Consider the following 21,528-nt stretch of genomic DNA (forward strand, 5'->3'; position numbering starts at 1 on the left):
TACATGAATTAGGGTGTTGTTGTTTTTTAAAAAAATGTTTTTATTTGGTAACAAAAGTACATACTGTATAGCTTCTCAATTTTCAATTCATAGAATATATATAAATTACTTATACGAGGCGGCAGAGGCAAAAGAGTGCTTTTTGTTAAGGACAGATTCTTCTGTGGCATATTTGTCTGTTGGTGGTTAGTAGCAATGGAATGTCCCCAGTCCTGTGTGGTTAAACAGGTACGTTTTCCTTCTTTACTTGCTTATGTTTACTCCCCCCCATTCCATTTAATTAATTTTTAAATTAACTTCTATTTACTTAAGAGATCACATTGTCCTAAATGTGCCTATTCACTTGCTTTGGTCAGGAACTTGCACTTTTACAGGTGCCACATAATATCTGTTCCACATTTATGAGGAGCCAATCTTTTAGTGTGGCAGCACCTGAACTTTGGAACTCCCTGCCTATTGACAGTAGGCAGGCACCCTCCCTATGTTTTGTAGAACGTTTTTGTTTCAGCAAACCTATTCAGATTTAGAATTTATAACTTACATATGTTTTAAAGTTTTATTGATTTAAATCTTTGTTTTTCATTATGTAACAATTTTGATTTCATGCGGGGGGTTTTTTGTTTTAAGCAGACTGTGGATTTCAGCTGTGTTTTATCTTCAAGTTCATTTGTACACCACTCAGGAGATATTTTTTAAAAATCAGGCCAACGTCTGGAGGACACCACATTGCCTATTTGTGTGATATGTTTTGGTTTGCAAACAAAGTGATATGATAAGACACAATGTGTTTCCCTTTTCCTCCGAGGTCTAGCAATGGAAAGAAGCAGAGCAGAAAGCGGGGGGGGGCTGGGGGGGCTGAGCCCTCAGCTTCCTGAACCCCTTCTTAAAGCTGAAGGGTTTTTTCTTTGTTTTAACTTTTGCCTAATAGGTGGCTGGATTCACTGAAAAACACTGAGACTTGAGAAACCTGCCTAGAGACAAATTAATGTACCAAGGAAATCTTGTTTGCACTCATTAAGTCCTGAGAGGAACAGTCAAAACTGTGCCTCGCTTTTAAATGAACTCTAGCTTGTTTGGAGGAACTACACAAACTTTTGGGTGGGTGGTTTCCCTATCTCTACACAAGGAATGATTTGTAGGTGTCACTAACCAGGTCACTGTACTGAAGTAGAAGCAAATGCTTCTAGTTTCTGTTTCTTCCTGATTCTGTGGCAATGAGAAAAAACAACTTGGTCCCCCATCTGCGCTACACATATAAAGCAGCATCATGCCACCTTAAGCAGCCATAACTTGCCTCAAAGTATGTTGAGGGTATTTTTCCCCTCACAGAGCTACAATCAACCTTTTCCCTCAGGGAACTCTTTGAACTGTAGATCTGTGAGGAGATTAGGTATCTCCTGGAGGTCCTCAGCACCTTAACAAACCTCAGTTCCTAGAATTATCTGAGGGAAACCACGGCTGTTTAAAATGTTATAATACTGCTTTAAATGGTATAGTGCAGACGGGGCCTCACATCTTGCCCTCAGATCATCCGCACAGCTCACAACAATTGGCAAGTTGCTAGTGCTTTTATTTCACTTGTGTCTGGATGGTGTGTAAACGGGGCCTCAGGCAATTTTGTTGCTAAGAGTATGAAAACAGTAATCTGAGGGAGGCTGAGCTCTAGCATGTGACTCTCCCTCCATGTGGCAGGCTGTTTGTGTCATGAGGACAAGGCTGTGTTGAGAGAGCACTTTTCATATGAGAAGGACATTATGGTGGGCAGTACTTTTTTCGGGGGGGGGGGATGCAGGGGTACCCCTAAACATTTTGTGAATGTAACGGGAGAAGAAACTAAAAATTTATTTTTTTTTAGTTTATTCTCTAGCATGGTGAATCGTCATTCCGTTGCTACCCCCCGATGGCGGCCTCATTTTCTGTCACGGTGTTTCCTGAGTCTCAGATGGAAGCAAGCATTTAATGTGTGAAGTAGGAGTTGGAATCTAGCCCAATGATTGGTCAGTATTTATTTTTTTATTTTCCCTGATTTGAACTATAAAATGGTGATTTTCTAGAGTCAAAATGAGAGTACCCCTAAACATTTTTAAAGGGGAAAAAAAGCACTTGATCATGGAAATTAAAGTAATAGGAATTGACTCCATCTGGGGCTAGCCTGAAGACTTCAGGCATCCAAGACAAATACTAAAGCATAGCCCTTCTTTCTTTAGAATATAGAGGCGTCCTGTTCCATAATAATGATGATGATGATAATAATAATAATAATAATAATAATAATAATAATAATAATAATACCCCCCATCTGACTGGGTTGCCCCAGCCACTCTGGGCAGCTTCCAACATATATAAAAACATAATAAAACAATAAGCATTAAAAAAAACCCTTTCCTGTACAGGGCTTCAGGTGTCTTCTAAAGGTTGTAGAGTTATGTATCTCCTTGGCTCAGGGGTTGCATAACTCTGTACCCTCCAACATTTTGCCAATGAAAATAGGGACGTCCTAAGGAAAAGCAGGACATTCCAGGATCAAATCAGAAACAGGATGGCTTCTGTAAATCTGGGAGTGTCCCTGGAAAATAGGGGCACGTGGAGGGTCTGAATGTGGTGCCTTGTCCCACCTCTCCCTATCCCTGTGACTTGCCAGTCCTGGATGGCGCCATATTTGCACTCTGTTTCATAGCTATGTCATTATATTCCCTCGGACTCAAACTACTAACTTGCCCAGTTCTTAGTTCAGGCATCACACCCGCTTATTTCCTTGCCTGTTTCCCCTTTCTTCCAAATGTTGCGATCACTTGCTTGTTGTCTGGTTCCACTCCCCCCCCCCCCAAGTTCTCAATACTAGACCCACCACCAATCCTTCCTTTGTTCCTTGAAGCTAGAAAGAATCGCTCCCTATAATCTGCTCTGGCACAAAAGCAGCTGCCCTAGACAGTCATCCTAGGTTGCCTAGCAATTAGACCAGACACAGTCTTATGCCCATTTACCCTCAGTAACACTTCTATAGGGAGAAAAGCGGATAAGGCTGCCCCCTTACTGTGCTCAGGAGCTCACTATCTGACTTGAGTTTGGCCAAGAAAGGGCAGTTGTTCCATGGGAGAGCATCTGTCTTGCATGCAGAAGATCCCAGTTTCATTCTCCAGAATCTCCAAGGTAGGGCTGGGAGACAGATTCCCTACCTGAAACCCCAGATGTCACAAATGGCCTGGGGGAGTCAAATCATCTTTAAATGTAAGCCACATTTCAAAAGCTAAGGGAAGCATACTTCATATTTAGTCCAATCAGGAGCAACGTCTTGTTAAATCACTTTGAAACTTTTGCTTTTGTATAAAATGACGGACACATGTAATAAACAACGACAAGAACATTGATGTTCAGTGGTTTTCCAGAAAACCTCTGTTCTCAACTACGGTACTTTATCATTTCTCAATATGATTTTTTTTTTAAAACCCAGATGGTGTACTGAAATGTAGCATACCACTAATTCCTTTCCATCTCCAATTTGGTGCTCAGTCACACTACCTTGAGTCTTCATTCAACACAGGAAGTGCCTTCCACTGGAAGAAAGGAATCCTTGGATCCCATTAACTTTTTTGTTGTGCCTTTTTGCCAGTGAGGCTTTCTAAGGGTGCACAAACATTATATGAATGGATTACACAGCCTAATACAGGGAGCAAAAGGCTGGGCAAAGGGAAGGAAAGCTATTCTTCACCCATTTCTATAGGTCTATGATGTGGCTGCTCTGATTATTTTATCTGGTGTGTCATAAAAATTCAGACTTACTGCTGTTATTCTATAAGGTGCCAGCACAGAATCATGATTTGAGAACAAAGTGAAAGACTAGATGCTACATTTCATGGCTTCCATTGGTTTCATTCATTATGCTAATGATCTATTTAATGCCAGACTATTACCACTCCTAATGAAAATCCTCCAGGTATGGCTGTGATCGGATATTAGTCATAGAGTTTAATAGAAAGTAATATAGAAAAATGTGTGTAGAATTTAATGAGAAAAATTGGTTGGAAGTATTTTTTTTATTCCAGTGCACAATTTTTAGCAATGCAATTATCTATTTTAAATTGTGAAGTCAGCAATGTGGTCAGCTTAAGGCAGCGGGAGTGAGGGAAATCTAAAGGATTTAAACAAGACTACTAAGTATAGAAGAAGACATTTTTAAGAGTGATCCATTTATTGTAAGGGAGAGAGTGAAAAATTAATGAATTAGTGTCTTCTTATAGAATCTTCAACTCATAAGATTTGAGGGGAGGTGGAAGTGCTGAGCATAGAATAAAATTTGCTGTTGAGTCTGTTTCCCAAAATTATCTCTCTGATAAATGTCTGATATTTACTGAGGTGTTTTTTTAAAACAACAACAACAACAACAACAACAACAACAACAACAACAACACCGTTATATGATGATAAGCATTCAACCTGATTTGCTTAGTTCACATTCAAGCTGTTCACAAGACTGGGCCCAAGCCTGAACTCTAAACCAAACCAGGCTGATCTGAGAATCTGCTGAATCAGATTGAGATGGCCTTGGATCCCCATGGGTCAGGTCAGAGCAACCTGGGGCTGTCAAAAGGCAGAGTGGTCAGGCAACAAGAAGGAGGAAGGAGCGACATTGCTGTCCTGGTTTCATCATGCCACCAATCATTGCTGGTTGCCAAAAAAGGGAGGGTCAAGACATTGGGGTGCTCTGAGGGGTGCAGCCCCATGCAGGCACAGCAGCAGGAGTGGTGCAGAAGGGGGTGAGGAGTGAAACTTGTGGCTCCTAATTGGAAAACCCAAGGAATGCTACGGATGGCAAACTTCCAGATGTTGGGTTTTTCAGCAGGGGGCCGGCCCACTGTCCCTCAGATCTTGTGGGGGGCCAAACTATTTTTTTTTTGGGGGGGGGGAAATATGAACAAATTCCTATGTCCCACAAATAACCCAGAGATGCATTTTAAATAAAAGGACACATTCTACTCATGTAAAAACACACCGATTCCCGGATCGTCCGCAGCCTGGATTTAGAAGGTGATTGAGCCGGATCCGACCCCCGGGCCTTAGCTTGCCTACCCATGGGTTACAGCTTTCATGATCTCTCATCATTGGCCATGCTTGCTGGGGCTGATGGAAGTTGAAGACCAATAACATCTGGAGGGCCACATCTTCCCCATGCTTTAAGAGAACATACCCCAATGTGTATTTTCTGATAATGTGTGGCTCAGCTTTTTCTCTCCAATACATTTAGGAATTATGAGGAGCTTATAGAATGCCTGTAAATCAGAGAAATGTCTTCTAAGCTTCAGTTAGGAGCCACTTTTACAACATTACACTTGAACTTGCATAAGGGACTCGGAAAGATATAGCTGTGTTAAGGACAATTCATAAGGCTAGTGGTGCTGCTTTATCAGTTTTATGTTTCGTTTTGTGGATTGATTTCATTTTAGTGGATTTAAATTCCCTTGGCAGAGAGCTCACTGTCAGAAATAATATTCCCAACTTTGTCTTTATCTTAGGTTCCATGCCCAAAGTGGCAAATGATGATGGGACTCAGAGATGGCAACGGATGGTTTGTGCTGATTAGTTTAATTATGGCTGCAGCTGCAGGAGTGGTTTGCAGCATTAGGTTTTGTTGCATGGTTAGTTGCATGCTAGGGCAGCTCACAAAAACGTCCTCACGTACAGTGGTACCTCTGGTTACGAACTTAATTCGTTCTGGAGGTCTGTTCTTAACCTGAAACTGTTCTTAACCTGAGATACCACTTTAGCTAATGGGCCCTTCCACTGCCACCACACCGCCACCGCACAATTTCTGTTCTCATCCTGAGGTAAAGTTCTTAACCCGAGGTACTACTTCTGGGTTAGCGGAGTCTGTAACCCAAAGTGTTTGTAACCTGAGGTGTTTGTAACCCGAGGTACCACTGTATTGAAATAATGTATTAGGAGGCACAGAGCAGCTTAGGTTATCTATGCCATGCATGCCAGCTTACCCCATGCAAACAGGTCACATATTTGGCAAGTGCAAGAAGGGACCTTACATATGTACTGACCCTCTTTCCCCCCCACAGAGGGAGAAATCATGATTCTCTCTCCTCTTATGTAGAGGAGTTCTATGTAAGTTTGTTAGTAGACTTCCTTCTCACATGTGTTAAATGTGTGGTTGGTGTGAAAGCTGGATCATGTTCTGGGCATGAGTGACCCTGAGCCACCCCCCCCTCAACCCATAACTTTGGCTAGTGCCAGAACATTTGACAGTGCAAATAAGGCATAGTGACATGAATAATAATAATAATAATAATAATAATGATAGCTGTTGTTGTTGTTAATTAAATTTGTATACCGCCCTATACCTACAGGTCTCAGGGCAGTTACAACATAAAATCACAGTATAAAAACACAAAAACATAATAAAAACAAAAACAACCCAATAACGCCCTCTTCCCAATACATTTTCAAAGGGAATTGAATGTCACTCAGCCAAAGGCCTGGTTATAGAGGAATGTTTCGCCTGACACCTAAAGTGGTATGAAACTTTCTTACTAGTCATTCCAGCCACAGACAAAGATGTATGGGGAAGTATCCAGAACAGAGTTCCACTATCCTGCCATGAAAGCCCCCAACTTGGTCATGTGAGCTTCTGACTGTCAGCAAAAGGAAGAAGTCAGGCAAGAGTTTTTGCTGCTTCAGCATGAGAATGCATGACATTTCCCACACAATCCAATCTCCACCCAACATTGGGTGACTACATTTCAGGAAATGAATGGAATACTGCTGAACTAGAGCAAAACAGTTCTGTGGGTAGCTGATGCAAAGTCGTTGGCATATCTAATAGCACTGACTGTGACGGGGAGGGAAGAGTCCCTATTCAGTAGCTAATCTGAGCTGTTCCTATCAGAGAAACAAGAATTGGTATTGAACCTTCATGATGGTAACTTCATGTTTGTTTTCCTTCTGCTTTTCTGGGGAGAAGAGACATCGCAGTGTAAACATGCCACCCCATCCTCCTCCCTGCAATGCTGAGATCTACTAGGGGGATACTGAGGACTCAGCTATACAGCTGCAAATATAACGTTTTAAGTGTGTTGTAAAGTTCATTACACAAATGTGACACTAGATGGCGATGGTGAGCAAATTCAACATATTTTTCGAAAAGGGGAAAAAAATTAAGCATTTTCACACCTTTTTTTAAATGTGTCTAGATTCCACCTGAGTCTAAGAAAGAGGCAGTTGACAGACAGTTGTGGGTGCATGTGGGGGCTGGCTGAGGGTAGACTTGAGGTTGATGGGGCTGTGCCTCATTCAGCCTAATGTATCCAACAGAGCTGGAAGCACAGGCACTGAACTGTGCAGCAAAGAGCTACTAAACATTTTGCAAAGGAGGCAAATTTGCAGAGTGCAGTTTAGGGTGAACTCAGTTGTTGTCTCACTTAATTGATAAGAAGATGGTTTAGAATGCTTCAGTGAAGTTGGACTTGACCAGAGAGACAAAGATGGGGAATTAGATCCAGGTCTTATATATTGTTAGACAAATATGTTTTCCTAGGATTTCTTTAACAAAAGAACAGTTGAAAGCAGGAGTGGTAAACTAGATCAGATGTAGCTTTAAAGCAAGGGGTGGAGAGCCTTTTTGGTGCCACAGGACAGATCCTTATCAGGATTGGCACTGCAGGCCAAATTTGGCAGGTGGGCAGGCTAGGATTGGCCTGCTGGCCCGATTGTTCCCCACCCCTGATTTAAAGGGGTGCCAGTTTTCCTGGGTGCCAGTTTTCATTGATCACCTTTTAGTCTGTTCCTGAACTAGGAGCAATTAAATAGGAGATTTATTATTCCAGTGCCGTGACTTCAGTGGTTGTTATTGCGAAATGATTCGGAGGAAGGTACAAGGAGAACTTGCTTTGCAATGATACAAAGCAATAATAAAACAATATATTTCTCTTTCAAAGGACCTGCTTAGTTAATCCATGGAAATGAAATGCAGTGGACTGGAGCCAGTGCTTTGGTGCAGACGACAAGCTATTATTTTTACGGGTTCATTAGGTATTCACTCACAGGCACTGAAATCACCTGAAGGCACATTCTAAGAAGCTAACTCTTGCCCTCAATCTTGTGGGTATGTTGAGGGCTGGCATATTACCCATCTTTTGTGTTTTCCCAAGGAGAAATGCATTTTAAAAATGACCTTTTAAAATGAAGGGACGCATACTGGTGGCCCTCAGCTCCCAGCCACTGTTGGTGCCTCTGTAGCAAGTCTGACCCTTATTACTACTAATGCACTTAGTGAAAACATGGATCTAGTTGCCATAAAGAGCTCATTGCTTTGTTTTCCACATGCCGTACTATCAAGATCAGCAAGCTTTCTACATCCATCCATCTGTAATGATTAGCATAACAGGTTGAGGAGGAGACTATGTTCAATGGCAGAGCCCATGCTTTGCCTGCATAAGAACCCATGTTCAGCTGGCATCTCCAGTTAAATAAGGACTGCACAGATACTGCTGCTGCTTCTTTTTAAGGATCAAGTAGGAGGTGATGAGAAAGATCCTGCCTGAGACCCTGGAGAGCCACTGTCAATCAGAATCTACAAATCGTCTATGTTCAGACTTTACTATTTAAACCATCACACTCCTGAACAACCTGGAAATTATGTATATTGGTTGGGATGTGTGTTGTCAACCAGTCAACTTACATGACCCCTAACACACACACACACACACACACACACACACACACACACTTTGCACCTTTTGTACTCCTCGACTCATAATCCACGTCTTATTACCTTTTAACTTAGATTTTCCATGCTACAGACCCTGTCTCTTCCTTTGAGACTTGGCTGCACGAGGGCCTGGCTTTGGAATAAAGCCACAAACCTGGGCTGAGTTCCGGACGAGACGTCTGCCTTCACTCAAAGCCCGAGGCATCTGCTAGTTTTTGGATTCCAGTAACCCTCCTACACATGGAGCTTGGAACGGTTTTATGCCGTATCATTTCAGCTCAACAAAATATTTTATATTTAACACAGGCACACACATGCCTCTTTCTGTGCTGCTTGTCTTGTTAAAGAGGACATTTAGAAGAGAGATCCAATGCACATCTACTGAGATGTTAAGTCCCACTGATTTCATTGACACTTAGTCCCAGGTTGGTGTGCAAAGGATGGCAACTTTGGCTACCCTGAACCAGAGGCTGGGATTCTTGGCACCATGGTTACCGAAAGCATTAGAGCACCCTAATCCAGATGTTTCTCCTGTCCCCACTGCTGTCTGCTTGCCTGCTCTCTCTTCCTCTGGTCTAGAGGGAGCAACAGCAGCTGCTTAATCACTTCCCTTCCACACCCCCAGGCAGAACTGAGAATTGGGCCCAGAGTGGGTGGTGACAGGAGGAGGCATCTTGCCCAAAAGCTTCCTAATATCTGGAGATGCAAATCTCCTACATTCCTCAATCCTCAATGCTTTTATTTCTTTTTTAACCAGGAGCCACAATATCACATACACTTATGAACTAAAAGGCAATGGAGGTCAGGTCTGTGTTCAAGTATTCATATTGTTACATGCCACCCCAATTTCCAGAAGTGGTGTGAGATTCCAGGAGTTGCAGGTGTGATTTCCAGGGTCCGTATTTCCTTTTGGGACAATGAGGTACAGCAGAGGTTGTTTTAATGATACAGTGGTACCTCGGGTTACATACGCTTCAGGTTACATATGCTTTAGGTTACACACTCCGCTAACCCAGAAATAGTGCTTCAGGTTAAGAACTTTGCTTCAGGATAAGAACAGAAATCGGGCTCCGGCGGCGCAGCAGCAGCAGGAGGCCCCATTAGTTAAAGTGGTGCTTCAGGTTAAGAACAGTTTCAGGTTAAGAACGGACCTCCGGAACGAATTAAGTACTTAACCCGAGGTACCACTGTATATGGTTTTATTTACACATATATACAACCTGCAGCTAGGTGGAGTGATTGCAGAGCATTCACATCCTATGAGGGTCTGGCTTCCCCCTTAAGGGCAGCATTGGGTTCAAAAGACAACAAAAAGCCATCCTCTGTGTTTCTTATTTCCATTCTTGTCATCTCCAGCTCACATGGAGCTCTCCAACTAATTCTGCTGAGCTGGCTGGGCTCATTAGGATAATCAAATCTAGAGAGTTCTGTGTTGGGCAAAGTTTAACCAAACCTTGATTAAGTCTAACAGTTACTAAATCCAGGAATTATGGGGAGGATTTGGCACCCAGGAATTTAGGGGAATCTGGCCCCCCACAAACCCAAAACATCATGATGATGTATGTCATGAGAAACAGGCCCAGTTTAAACAGAGTGCCTGGCTGGCTGGTCTGCCATAGGTGATGTATTCTAAATTGTATCTAAATGGTTGAGTAAAGCATCTAGCCCAGGGGTCGGCAAGGTTTACCTCGCCTGGGCCAGTTCACTCCAGCAGAGATTCCCCCGTGGGCCAGATCGTGTGCGTCTGCGCAGATGCGATTTCCGGCGCAGTGCAAGCGAGTCCCCCGTGGGCTGTTTGTGGCCCATGGGCCTAAGGTTGCCTACCCTGGTCTAGTCCTTCGCTTTTGAGATTCTTGCTTCTTCATTGGGTCAGCAGAAACTACTCTGTATGTCTTGGTAGAGGGAGGAGTACGCAGTTAGGTGCAAGGTTTTTGGAGCATATACAGTGAACAGCTGGAGAAGAAGATGTGATATATTGTATTGTTATACTTGGAAACTGTACTGTACTAGAATCCACTGAATGAAGGGCGGTCTAGAATTTTTTCAGAAACAAAAAATAAAGCAACACAATCCACCAGAAGCTATAAAAGTGAATACTAAGAGTATTAATACCATTAGTTAGGACCATTTTAAACGCTTCAGATAAAGTGGATTGCCTGTTTCCTTTGTGGGTGTAATTACAGAAAGGTGATCCTCAGTGTTTTGGAGGGTCTTTTGCAAAGTCTTCCTGTTGGGTCCTATTTCTGTCCACAAGATGACAGCATATCCTGGAGGTGTCAAGGCCCCCAAAGTTCAGTGCAGACACTACAAGCCAGTTTCTCACTTTCTTTCCATTCTGTCCTAGGTTGAAAAGGCTTTGCAACCTCTTCAAGATGTGCTGCAGGCAGTTCAAAGTCCACCCCCTGGTCTCCAAGAAGGAACTAGAAATCAAGGCAATATTCAGAGGCCTGATGAACACAACTTCTTCAGAAAATCCAGGTAAGAAAATGTCCTCTGCTGAGCAGGAATCATGGTGGGGTCAGTGAGAATCTGACTGGCTGGGTCTTGGATTCAGGAAGATTTTGGAGGCAGCCCTTTGGAAGAAGGGAGATGATAATTCTTTCACTTTCCTACTGACCATATACACATATACATGCATACTTGCATACCTAAACTACTTTGAGGGTTCCCTCCCACCCCACAACCAAGTGCTATATAAATTTTATGAAATAAATCAAATACATGTAAATTCTGATGTCCCTTGCATATAAATGGATGTTTGAACACACATGAATCCTGTGCAGAAACAGACTCACATTTATTGTCAAAACATAGGGTATGTTTCTTTCTCTCTCTCTCTCTCTCTCTCTCTCTCTCTCTCTCTCTCTCTCACACACACACACACACACACACACACACACCCCAACAAAAAAATCTGTAGAAGTATAGAAAAGGAATCCTTTACAAAAATGGTTAGTAGAAACTTTAAAATGAACCCTCCACCTTTTTTTTTTTTTAAGTCAAGCATAGCATTGCCTTCAGTGAAATAAGCCATACATAAATGTATGCTGGTAACTTCAGTGGAAGAATCCAGTAGCCGATGAGAAAGGAGGCCATAAAAGACATGCCCAATACTTCTAGGGACCAGGCAGGATCACATTTCAGCCCATTTATCCCCTCTGTCTCTCGGTCACAACTGATCCCAGTGTCATCAAGTGTGTGGCTATTTTTGTTTCTAATCCTCTTCCTGCCTGGTCTGAAAAACTCAGCAGGTGAAATTTTTCTCATCCCTTTATCCCCATGTCAGGAAAACCTTAACATGCTTAATTTATTTGTGTCAGGCTACTATTAAAAGCAAGACCAGAGGGGAAGGTGGATGAGGAATAATGACTCCCTTGACTTTTTCTTTTTTAAAAACTCTCTTGTCTCACTATGCAAGGAAGGATGAATAGGCAAGCATCCCTTGCAAGGCTCTTGGATGGTTTTAGGATGGTGTTGTCAAGGTCTCCAGAACTAGAATTTTCCAATCTATTTAATATGTTCCCTCTTTGAGAGAGGATTAATGGAATGGTCTTAGTCCAGTTTGTTTCCTTTCCATACAAGTAAACGGGTAACTCCATTACTTTGAATGACAGTGCGGATTTTTAAAGCAAAATTCTGCACCCTTTAAAAATGTAATTCAAAAACAAAACACAAGGTGGTCAAAACTTTTCAGTAAGCGTGGTAAGAACTTCGCTTTCTAGCTGCTCCCAAAATTGATGAATGTTAATGTTGTTAATGTTGTTTGTAACAAATAGCCCATCACACAGATGCTGAGAGGTGGTCATTCATGCTTGGCTTTCCTCATTCATGCATCTGCTGCACAGCTGATTGGTGGCTACATGAGACACACCGCCCCTCCCAAGAGCTCCATACCAGCTTTAACTGACTTTGGTAGGGTGTGATTGAATCCCACCTGAAAGCAGTGGCAGTCTGAGGGGCCCCCACTTGTTACTATCCTGTAGAATCTTGATAGATCCATTGGCATTTGTGGTAAGAAAGCAGGGAGATAATGAAGCTTTGGATATATGGGGTGCTGTTCCTCAAGGGATTCAGGCGCCTACGCAGAAGGTCTCTGTTACTAGGTCTTTAATCAGAACTGACTGGTATTTTTTGAGTACTCGCATTGCTTATTTTGTGACAGTATTCACTGGTACCGGCACTTCTTTTTGCTGCCTTTGGCAGCCATTTTGTGCTGGCACCCACAGGACTTTTATCAATATTTGGGTAGTGGAACCTCATTTTTTAAACCCCCTCACCAAAAAAGCACTGGGTACTATTGTTAGCAGTACTAGGCCTCCCTGCAGGTGAACTTGCAAGACTATAGTCATGCACCGTCTCTCCAGCTTAGAGTTTGGGTTCAGATCCCTGCTGGAGGCTGGGATCATGACAAATAATAGGAATGGAATATTACTTCTCCACCTCCTCCTTTCCCCAAAACTTGGAAATAGCAAGTGAACCAGCTGTGCCTCCATCCCACCATATGCTCCTAAAATGAAAAGCAATTATTTCTGTTGTCAAGGAGTCACTGAAAAATGTGGATCTTAGCCTTGGGGGAGATCTGTAGCCTTTGTCATTCTCCTTGCAAACAGGAGATTGTATTCAGGCTGTCTGAAAAATAAATCCATAATGATGTCACGAAGCTGGGCTATAAGTGGGATGGGAAACAGGAAATGTAATGGACTGACTTCATCAGCACTCAGATCTAGTTCTAGCTGGTTTGGCATGACAAATAAACTTCTGAGGGAACACAGACACAATGGTGGTGTTTCCTAAGAAAATGTACATTCCCCCTTGCTTTGGGACAAGCTCTTGTAAACAAACAAAAATGGTTCTGCAGGGTTTCAGCACGGTGCAGCTGTGTAGTTCCTACTGGCTACTGTCCGCCACATCTCCAACCCACTTCTCATATACCTAATCTGTTTTGCATTATAGTGGTTTTTTTTGGGGGGGGAGGTAAGGTGAAGAATGAACATATAAACCCACATATGCTGCACTGTTAAAAAAAGAAGAAGAGAGAGAGATCCCATATAACCAACAAGGGAAGATGTAAGACTAGGAACAGATCCATATTACATTTGTAATGCAAGTTGCAATGCAAGGCTCTTAAACTGCACATACAACACAAATTTAAAGCACATTATCCCACAAAGTGTCCTGGGAAATGTAGTTTGTTAAGGGTGCTGGGAATTGTAGATCTGATAGGAGTGAACTATAATTCCCAGGATTATTTGGAGGGTGGAGGTGGAATGTGCTTTAAATGTTTGTTTTGTACAGAGCCTTACTGTTGCGATCACTTTATCATGTCTGTTTTTACCTCTATCTTTCTACCTGAGACAGTTTTTTGAGTTATGGAAAGCACTGCATGCATTTGAATTGCTGTGTCGGTGTAAATTTGTGAGCATTCTTTCAACAATGCTGAATAATCTCATGTAAATCAGCCTCAGTTTGTATCTAAAACCACTTTTGTTCTGAAATTTCCATCCATTAACAGTTCCAACAGCAGCTCCTTCAGAATCTCACCAGGTAAATCATGGATGCCAGAATGTATTTATGTATTTATTGAGCATAGCTTTGGCATAATTTGAGTCCTGTAGGACAATGGGGATTAATTCGAGATATGCCTCCAGAAAACACTCTTCAAATGCAAAATTTGATGCTGATTAATGCCTGAAAGCATAGATTTAATAATAACTGTATTTATTACACAAAAAGCACTGAAATAACTAAAGCTGCAGTCCTATACACCAGTGGTGAAAAACCTCAGACCCAGGGCTCTGGGAACTCGCGAGGCAATTCTCCTTATTGGATTCCTCCTTTGCCAAACAAAACATTTAAGATTTTTTTCTCTTTTTATTTATTCCTAACCTTCTCCTCCTTTTCATGGTTTTGTGCCTTCTCAGTTATGGCTCCCTAACTTTGGAATACTTTCTTCAGGGGTGATCATCTGGCAGGGATTCTTTCACTCCAGCCCCCCCCCCCCCCCCGTGCCAGGTAAAGTTCTTTTTTATTTGTGTGAATCTTTTAGCTTTTTAGATTGTGTTTTTACCTAGCTTCACCCCGACATACATATATTTTATGCAGACTACATTGTCCTTCAGTATAAATATGTCCAGAGAAGCTTACAGAATTAAACTTTATTTATGGTCTTTGTATGGAGGAACATTCAATCTGGTGAGCTCCTCCTGCCTGCAATCTGAATGGTATTGCTCAGTATGTATAGGTCAAGTATGTTTGTGACCCCTGTTACCCAAAAAGACAGAGTGCCTCCAGAGTGTCACTAATTTGCGGGGGGATTCAGGCGTGTACTGTAATTCTAGTTTTGTGAAATTAAAGTGATTTAAAGCAAGCTGTCACCCCAGCACCACCAAACCACTTAAAACAACAAGAACAAAAACCCCACTGGACGTTGTGCAGTTAGGAAAGTGACAGGGAAACACATTGACAAGTGTTGGACAAAACGTGTGGGGCAAATGAACGATTAACAGCAAGATGTGTATAAACGCCTTTCAAAAGTTCTTTGGTCTGTTACATGCATTTAAATGTTGTCCAATTTCATCCTAACTTTCCCCTATTTGGTTATCTTACTTTCTCTGATGCTGCTGATTTCTCCCTTCACTGGAGCTAAGAGCAAGAGATCATTCATAACTCAGGCTCTTCCTTACATCTAGAGGACATCCCATAGCTACTAATAAAACTAGTGGTTTTAGGAATTAAGACAAATTGCAATGGCTTTGTGTGCTCAGACTCTCTCTCTCTCATTTTCTTGTGAACCAGTGGAAAGGAACTTACTTTATTCCATCTCTATTTCCCCTCAATTATGTTCCTCTTTTTTTAAAACAACAACCAGACCTCACACATCTGTGTTATAAATCCCAGGATTACCTAGGATACAGATGATGAAAATCGACATTTTCAGTCCCAGCATTAGCCCTGTCTTAGTTCATAATGCTCAGCTTTTATGTGATACTTTTATCTTTGGAAAGTGATTTGGAAGGATTAATTGGTCAATATCTGCATTATTTGCTTCCATTTACCATACAGCAAGCAGAGCAGTAAGCAGTAGGGGTGAAGGCAGAGACAGTGCTGATTCCCACTGTACAGTTTTAGGGCATGCGCACTGTAGAGCTACAGCAGCTGCATGGTGTCTCCATTAAAACTGGAATGTTCAAAATGGCTTAATGTATTTCTTCTTTAAAGAACAACGTGTGGAAAATACAAGAGACAAATCTACACTAAACACTTAATCTGCTCATTTTCTTCTTCTTCGGAAACCCTGTGAACTGAAGTTTAAAGTGGTGGGATGTTGTTAGGGATCTCTAACACACCATTCTTGGCAAACCAAACTACAGTCCATAGGATCCTTTTAAGAAAACCACTGGCTCCCAGTACATTTCCGAGCACAATTCAAAGTGTTGGTGCTGAGCTTTAAAGCCCTAAATGGCCTTGATCCTGTATATCTGAAGGAGCGCCTCCACCCCCATCGTTCAGCCCGGACACTGAGGTCCAGTTCCGAGGGCCTACTGGTGGTTCCCTCACTGTGAGAAGTGAGGTTACAGGGAACCAGGCAGAGAGCCTTCTCAGTAGTGGCGCCTGCCCTGTGGAATGCCCTCCCAGCAGATGTCAAGGCAATAAACAACTATAGTGGTACCTCGGGTTAAGTACTTAATTCGTTCCGGAGGTCCGTACTTAACCTGAAACTGTTCTTAATCTGAAGCACCACTTTAGCTAATGGGGCCTCCTGCTGCTGCCGCGCCGCCGGAGCCCAATTTCTGTTCTTATCCTGAAGCAAAGTTCTTAACCTGAAGCACTATTTCTAGGTTAGTGGAGTGTGTAACCTGAAGCGTATGTAACTTGAAGTGTATGTAACCCAAGGTACCACTGTATTTTACTTTTAAAAGACAACTGAAGGCGGCCCTGTTTAGGGAAGTTTTAATGTCTGATGCTGTATTGTTTTTAATATTTGGTTGGAAGCCACCCAGAGTGTCTGGGGAAACCCAGTCAGATGGGTGGGGTATAAATAATAAATTATTACTACTACTACTACTACTACTACTACTACTACTACTACTATTATTATTAGCAGCAGTTAAAACTAGTGTAAAACAGAGAGCAGTTTATCCCTGTGCTTAATATGTAAATGCAGAGACTTTTACAGGTATAAGGGAGGTAGAGAAGATGCCTTGCCTGCAGAAAGTCCCAGGTTCATTCCCTGGTATCTCCATTAGAAGGATTGGGTAGAAAGTGATGAGGAAGACCTTAGCCAGAGGGGAGATCCACACCATGCTTTTGAAGCACATCCAACATACATTTAAAGTACATGGCTTCCCCTTAAATAATATTGGGAACTGTAGTTTGTTAAGAATGCAGGGGAATTGTAGCTCTGTGTGGGGTAGACTACAGTTTCCAGGATTCTTTGGGGCAAATAATCTCCTTTAAATGTGCTTTGGATGTACTTTACATTTATGGTGTGTATCTGATGTCTGACCCTGGAGAGCCACTCTCAGCTAGAGTAGACAGTACTAAACTTCTACCAGATTGATTTGGCAAAAGATAGCTTCATGTGGATTGTATGCAACATTAGTCCTACTCAGAGCAGACCCATTAAAAGTAATGTGCAAGACTAATTTAGGACAATTAATTCCATTGGGTTTGCTCCCTTTGTTCCAAGTGCAATGGTTGTGACAGGTCCTCAGTGTAAGTTTGTTTGTGCTCCTGAGTATTTTGTTTTGTATAATTTTGCATCCAATCTTTTTTTTTGGTCTAAAACAGGTAATGTAAAGCAACTAAAGCATAATATGTACAATGGTCCCTACAACCGAAAGTGTTTTAACACTTGGGGAATTTGTCTCTGCATCTCTTTCCCCCCCACATGAATTATATCCAGCTATGTTTTGTATCTCTGTGCTTTTATTACCCTAAGTTCTTCAATTAATAATAGAGCTTCCTTTGAAGGTGGAAAATATATGACATTGTTCTAAATAGACTACTGAATCTAACTATGTCATCATTAAGGACAAATGTGTAAGAATGCTTTTAGTCATAATCAGTTCTTATTTATCACTCAAATTCTTGTTTGATTTTATTTTGCTGGACACTGGATGAGCTTAGGGAGACTCCCATCTTGAGGAGTGATCATCCACTAGAGCACACCTCTTTGGACTGAGTTGGCATCTGTTTATCAATAACGTCCCAGTTTGTTTTATCGTGCAAATGTTTGATTTAGCTGCCATCCAATGAGTTCTGATGTCCAGCATGTTGAGTGCTTTGATAATGCGGCTCAATAAAAGATATCTTAAACTGATAACTCTCCACCTTGAATGATCTCCACATCTCCTCTTATTTGCCCATGTTGCTCAACATAACGCTTCTCCAAGGTCCTTTGATACACAACACATAACCCAGCAATGAGCCCTCATTAGCACCAGTAGTTTAAAATGTCTTCCTGTGCCATTCAGACGCCAACCTCTGCCTTCACCTATTCCCTTCCTTCTTGTGATGTCATCTGTAGCAAGCTACCTGGCAGGGCTGGCTTTCTGCACTCCTATATTTGTGCCTTTTGACAAGTTGCTCTAAGCAGACAGTTTTATTCTGATTTCATTAAACTATTTATGCTGCCACTGCCCTAATTCATTTCAAAACTCTTCTCTTCTCAAAAATTGACCAGGCTCCCCTCTACAGATGCCGTTGACCATGAAAAGCTTCTTTTCAGGCACATTTTTAAATGGCAACTCTTACACAAATCATTAGTAGAAAGCTGTGTGGTCCATCAGATTTGATGTTACTTTCTTTACACAACTGTCTGCATGTGGTAGGATTTCAGTGGCTGTGAACTTGGCCTATGTGGCTGACCAGAGATGAGTTGGAATCAGTGCTCCATTGAAATAAGGAACTAGCTGGTGACAAAAATAAACACTGTGGGCGGAATTCAACATTGCACTCTTCTGATTCTTTCATTAGCACAAGTATTTTTGCTTGCCCAACAGACCAATCTCCCCTCTCTTTCCACTGCCCCACATGCTGTTCTGGGGGTTCTACTGACCCTCCAGAGTGCATTTGGGGGAGGAATAGGGTGAACTCAAGGGAAGGAGATTGGGTGGAAACACGAGCACTCCAGTTTACAGTTGACACTGGGCCTGTGTGATTCAAGTTATGATTTAACCAGTCCTTTTCCTTCTGGCCAAACACTGACAAAACCCTTCTTTCAAACATTTTTTCTTCGCTTCTGGAAGCATCACTTGACTCTGGTATATATCACAGTCATTCTGTGTATGTATCGTAATCATGACAGGTTGCCATAAATCAACCAAAGAGGACAACCAAAGAGGAAAACCCTCCTGTGGTTTTTCTTCAGATTGCTGGCCATATCCCATAGGCCCATCGGCATCCTTATGAATTAGAACAACAGAACTGGCTGTTGGATTTGCCAAATCCACAACTCCGAGCTCTTCATGAATGGGATGGGTGGGTGGACATATGGGCAAAAAATGGACTTAGAAATAAAAACATGAGGACTTGATAACTTAAACAGATGCAAATGGACCACTGAAGTAACATACTTATCCCTCGAGGAGATTATCTCCATCTTTAAAACAACCCCACAACTTTAAATTTATTAGGAAATAGTCATTTGAAAACACTGATTAGAGGGTTGCAATGGGCCTAAACTCAGCCCCTTTGAGCTCTCTTGAGCCTGACAAACTTCAGACATTTTACCACCTAGATTGTGAAATGTTCTGGTGAAAACTTCTCCTAGGTCCGTTCAGTCTTGTTATGCCACCATCAAATATACTGTTCACGTGTTGATGAGGCCATACTTATCAGATGTGTTGACTAGTTCACTAAGCATCACAATACTGCAGATGGCTCTGAACTGGCACATGCAAATCTCTGAGACTGGATGGAGATCTATATCGCATGGATGGAGATCACATTAGATCCCTTTCCCTTGGAATGCAACTTGCACCATGCAAGTGGAGCAACTGGATCTACATCTGAGACCATGGGTCTTGATCCAGTGAAGGAATCAGAGCACATAAGCCTGCTTATTTTTGTTGTTCTCCCTTGCTCTGTTGAGAATAATAAGCTTTTAAAAATACAAAACAAGAAGTTACTCCCTTCCTGCCACTGAATTTTAGCCCAAATAAAATGTAAGCCCCCCCGTTTCAGTGATGAAGCTTGGAAGATATCAGAGAGTGCCTCTAAATGATGTCTGGGGTCTATTATCTCCTCTCTCCATTCTTGTTGCAGCAAGTTTGCCCCTTTCTTTTCCTTAATTTATGTTTGTCCATACAAGAATGGGCAGTCCTGGGACTCCTTCTACTGTAACATTTTTCTCCAATGAAGTCTTACTCAAATTTTTACTACGAGCCTAGGTGGGAAAGCGTCATTTCAGTGGCTGCCTTGGTTCCCTGTTGCATTCTGGATTGATTCCAAAGTGGAAATAATGATCTACATAGCCCTTAGCAGCCTAAGCCCAGCATATTCAAGAGGCAATTTTCATAGGCTACCCTTGATATAGAGCATAAGAGGAATTAAAGATCCATATCAAAGGCTGTATGTTCCATTCCAACCACGGTCAATGGATCCTGAGTTTGCTCAATAACAGACAAATCAATCTGCATGGTTGTTATTGTGTGGGTTACCTCATCTGTACCATGCTAAAAACCAAAGCTGAGAAGCGCGTGATGCTTGGAATACAAACAGCAAAACCCACACATTACCATGATTTTCCATATTTCCTGACGGCTAGATTAGATCAGAAAAAAACAGAGGAAATGAATATCTTGTTAGTATTTCTGTTTCCCTCCTCTGCATCATTAAATGGCCATGTAACATTTCCAAAGAGACTAAATTAGATCTTGACTTACAGGGAAAGCATCCTTTTTGGGCCTGCCTGGAACTAATACAGTGTCTGGAGTCAGATGCCAGGTCGCTGAGGTAGGAAAGGAAGCACTGAATCAAGGGAGGCACGTTGGTATGAGAGAATGATCTCTGCCTTTTTTGTCGTGTGTTCAGTCACTCACTATTGTGACCAAGAAATGGAACCAATTGAGGGATTTTGAAGACAGGCGTTATCTCAGTTGCAAGTGGGTCCCCTTAAGTTCATAGGGACAAAGTTAATTCAGATTGACTTAAGCTTCCAATACTGTATGCATAGAGTAGGCAAAGTACAGCATTTTAGTGTGTCAGTTAGATGATTTTAATTGATTGATTCGGCTTTCCACCATTTTGTTTTTGTTTACCAGGTTCCCCTCCTCCCCATCTCTGCTGTGATTGTTTTGTCTGGTTGTTTCCTGTCTTGTTTGAATTTCTTTTATTACATCATATTTAATTATAATACTGCTAACTACTCTGGAAATGTCTTAGCTAAACAGTGGCATATTTTTTTTTAAAAATAATTGAATAAACAAATCCCTGGTTCTGGTTGGCTCCTAGAGCCATGATGTCACCAAAAACCCTTGCCTGGAGCAATTCTGTACTTGGAACAATTATTTTAAAAATGAATTAGGCAATGACCGAATGGATAAACATATGAATGCCTGTGTGCTGCCTTTAAATACCAAAAAAGGGAGCGGGGAGGCAGGGTAAGATGACAGCTGAGCTAGCCTTCAGTTTCCAGGTATGCACATCTTTCATTCCAGTTGCAAAGCCAGAATCATGCATTTCTATACCACTCTTCATCCAAGGATCACAGGAAGTGTTACAATATCAAACAAAAAAATACACAACTAGTAACAAAAAAAGCAATGCCCCCGCACAGTTTAAACAGCCATAGGTAAAGGGACCCCTGACCATTA

General features: G+C 41.9%; 1 protein-coding gene across 1 annotated transcript in view; it reads left to right on the forward strand.

Annotated features, from left to right (window-relative positions):
* Nucleotides 1-11,059: 11,059 nt before the first annotated feature.
* Nucleotides 11,060-21,528, forward strand: part of VAV3 (vav guanine nucleotide exchange factor 3) — a 216,134-nt gene continuing 205,665 nt past the window's right edge. Inside the window, exon 1 of the mRNA XM_028732630.2 lies at nt 11,060-11,188. The gene's annotated coding sequence lies outside the window, so the exon portion shown is untranslated. The remainder of the gene's footprint in view (nt 11,189-21,528) is intronic.

Source organism: Podarcis muralis, chromosome 5 (assembly GCF_964188315.1).
Source record: "Podarcis muralis chromosome 5, rPodMur119.hap1.1, whole genome shotgun sequence".
Taxonomy (NCBI): Eukaryota; Metazoa; Chordata; class Lepidosauria; order Squamata; family Lacertidae; genus Podarcis; species Podarcis muralis.